We start from the raw sequence: 4,327 nt of genomic DNA on the forward strand, positions 1-4,327 counted from the left end.
GTAAATTGAAATTTTCTAGAGATTTTTTGCACTGCACTTATGTAAATATTTATTTATTTATTTATTGCACTTATTTATTATTTTTGGTTTGAAATTTTCAAATTTATTTATTTATTTAACATCTTATAAAATTTTCACAATGGTAACATCTAATTTACTTAATTTTTATCTAATTTACCCTACTCGAAATTCTGGTAAATACCAACATTCGCTGCTATACCGACATAATTTTCTGTTTCCCTTAATTTACCATCAATTAACTCGCACTCGCACACGGCCTTAATATTATTAATTTGAAAAATTTATTTTATATTATTAAAATAAAATATTTATTATATTATTAATATATTTGTTTTATTATATTATTAATATAAATATTAATATTACTAAATAAATATATTTTTATTATGAACAAAATATTTATTTCATATTATTTACATATAATATTATAATATTATTTAAGCTAAAATATTTATCTTATATTATTATATATATTATTTATATTATTGAATAAAATATTTATTTATATAATTAATAATGTTTAATATTAATATTAAAATTAATATTTATTTATATTATTAATAAAGTATTAAAGAATATTTACTCATATTATTAAACTTAATATTTATTTATGTTTAATTGAAATTAATATTATTATTAGAGTTATTATTGAATAAAATATTTATTTTAATTTTAAATATAATAATTATTTTTATTATTAAAATAAATATTTTTTCATTAATAAAATAAATTAGTTTTATATTTAAACAAATATATTTATATTATTAAAATATTATTGAAAAAAAAAAAATATTTACTTCATTATTATTTAGCTAAAATATTAATTTGATATTATTAAGCTAAAATATTTATTTTATATTATGAAAATAAAATATTTATTTCATGTTATTTAAATATAATATCTATTTGATATTATTAAGCTAAAATATTTATTTATATTATTAGAATGAAATATTTATTTATATTATTAGAATAAGATATTTAATTATATTATTAAAATATAATATTTATTTTATATTATTAAAATAAAATATTTATTTCATATTAATAAAATAAAATATTAGTTTTATAATATAATAAAATAAAATATAATATAAATAATTATTAAGATAAATTATTAAAAAAAAATATATTCTTCATATTATTAAGCTAAAATATTTATTTTATATTATTAAAATAAAATAATAATTTTATATTATTAAAATAAAATATTTATTTCATATTATTAAAACAAAACATTAGTTTTATATTATTCAAATAAAATATATATTATAATTTTAAAAGAAAATATTTATTTAATTTATATTATTATTAATTATTATTATTGAATTAAATTATTATTGAATTTTGTATGTCATTAATATTAATTTATATTATTATATATATACAGTCAAACTTCCATAAATCGAAGTATCATTTTATAAAGAAAAGGTTCGACTTAAAGAAATTTCAAGTTAAAGAAATTTTTTGAAATTGTCTGTTATTTGCTCTCTAAACCCTCTTGCATTCTATTTGGTTCAAGTTATAGAAAATTCGAGTTAAAGACGTTCGAGTAATGGAATTTTGACTGTAGCTCGCTTATGAAAATAAGTCCGATATGAACTATGTGATTAGTGGATATATCTATTTTTAATTGTATACGGTCTAATCAATGTCTAAATTTTTAACCGATCGTATCTGATTTGAAAATAAATGGTTAATAAAAAATTGCAGATATAAAAAATAAAAATTTTGTTAAAATTGTCTTATCACGTATACTTCTAGAACCAAATAGAATATCAAATGGTATAAAAAGAACCAAATTAACAAAAATTGAAACTATTGAATAGAGGAGCTTTTAAATAGTTTTAAATTGTAACAACAAAATTTTTATTTAGTTTTAATTAATTGTATTTTTGGCTGACCATATAGCTGTTTTGAGTAATACCCATCATCAGTGGTCTTGGAACTATTTTTAATACATATTTTATTATTAAATATGAACAAGAAAACAATTTTTTTTAACTATATAATATTATGATTCTTTTTTACTCGATTAAAACATACAACTGCCTCACTTCCTTTTCTTTTGTTTCTGGATATAAATGAAAATTGGTAAATGGTTTTTTTTTTATTTGCAGATACGTGAGAGAGTCAATTCTTTTCCATTATTTTTGGATATATATGCGAATTGGACAGTTTTTTTTCCTATGTATCCAGATACTTGTGAGAATTGATTAATGAAATTTCTGATAGATAATGGTAAATAAATAGTCATGGTAAATAATGGTAATGGTAAAGAATGATAATTGTAAATAATATTTTCAATAAAAGACGAGTTATATGAATGTGATACAGTTATTATTTGAAAAGGGGTAGTGCACTGCGACCTAAAAGATCTATTGTGCCCCCAATAATATAAATAATTTTTTAATTTTTGTGTTTTAATGATAATAGTTTTTTAGCTACAAGCGAAGTAACCAACCTTATACTATAAGTGTTCCTATATATATGTATATGCGGTAAAGGCTTGTTAATTTAGAAGTTAGCACCTAAAGAATTTATTGAGCTTACATATAATTATGAGATGATACAAGGTGAACATTCCGATTGACATCCTACTCTGTAAATAATTTTTAAACAAGTTTTTGCAATCTTTAAATGAAAAAAATTTACCTCCGGTAATAAATAAAGTTATAACAAAATAAAATAATATTAAAAAAATGTGTGAGTTAAACTAATATCACTAAATTATAACTTTTCATGCAAAAAATTTAACTTTAGCACATTATTAGTTGCGCACACCCAGTATTTGGATACGATAAACGCACGATTGGCACCTGATATTTATGGAAAAGACTATTCTGGTTTTTTGTTATATTTCTTCATATACGTATATTTTGTAGGCTCGTTAGCTGAAAGATTTTTATAAAATATTTCATTTGAAATTCTACACTTATGCAGAAATATGTAGCTAAAACTGCACCTTTTTTCAGCGCCTTAAGATCGGCAAATAAATCACTAGTAACATTTTTAAGTTGATATTTAGTAAAGATTTAAAAATTGTATACAAAAATCCATATTTATCTAAAAAAAGTTTCATCGATAAAGTTGCTACATTATAGTACGTATATTCAAATCATCTAAAGTGTAATACGAGATCATTATGACTAGAAGAAATGCTTTGATGAATGGGATATGCATTGGAGTCAGCAATATTCTGGGGTATGTAGACTTCTTTTTATTTAACATTAATTATAATAGAAAATTTTTTTTGAATTAAAGTGCAACTTTTCAAAATGTTGTATTTTTCTATTTGAAATAGAATTGTTTTAAACATATAGAAAAAAAAATCTTAGAAAATAATATAATTTTTTCAATTAATTCCTACATGACCGCTTTTAGTGCGAATTACGGGTCTGAGACAGAGTCTTCTCTCATTCATTTAAATAAGAAAGATATTTTTGAGCAAATCAGCGCTCTGATACTTAATGTTGCACTGTTGACCTTGGCATGCAAAATGTCACAAACCAATAAATTAAGTGAGTGTAAACCTGATAACCACTAGGGCAACAGTACGGTCTAAATAATGTGTAGTTCTTGAAGTTTGAAGTTGTTAGTTTTTGCATTGATTACAATATATATTGCATCAGGACAATATTTTGGGAAGTATACTTCTATGAAATCATCTGAATAACTTATTATCAGAAATCAAAAATCAATGAAGCTCATATCACAGTGGATCATTCAAGAAGTCACAGACACTATTGAGTAAAACTGCGACAAGAAAAGAATAATCACAGCAATGACAATGTGACCACAGGTTAAAATAATTTGTCGAAATAAAATCGAGTCATGCTTCAAAAATTTCTGAAGAAAATCTCTGTATTCACATTTTGAATATTAATTGCAGTGAAAGAAAATTATTAAAAAACTGATATTATTATAATAATTATAATAATAAAAGAAGAAATATTTTTTTATAAAACACCTCACAAAATATGTTCAACGTTAATTAACATACTATTGGTCGTAATATGTGTCAATACAGTTACCAAGTAACAATAGTCAAGAATTGTCCTTTTTGTTAATTTATAAAATTTTATTAAATTAATAACTGTTACGGTCGTTTCGAATAATTTAGAAACATTATATTCCTTTCGTATAGCGAAGATTACCATATACACTATACAGTCTAATATTTGATATACATTAAGACCGAAAAGTTTTCGGAAATTCTCATTTAAAATTCGCGCGCTGTATATTTTCCGATATTTTAAGTTTATGTAGTTTGGCAGCACTGTCCTTAATTACTATGCCAAAAATG

This window comes from Teleopsis dalmanni, chromosome X (genome assembly GCF_002237135.1).
Source record: "Teleopsis dalmanni isolate 2A chromosome X, ASM223713v2, whole genome shotgun sequence".
In the NCBI taxonomy this organism is placed as follows: Eukaryota; Metazoa; Arthropoda; class Insecta; order Diptera; family Diopsidae; genus Teleopsis; species Teleopsis dalmanni.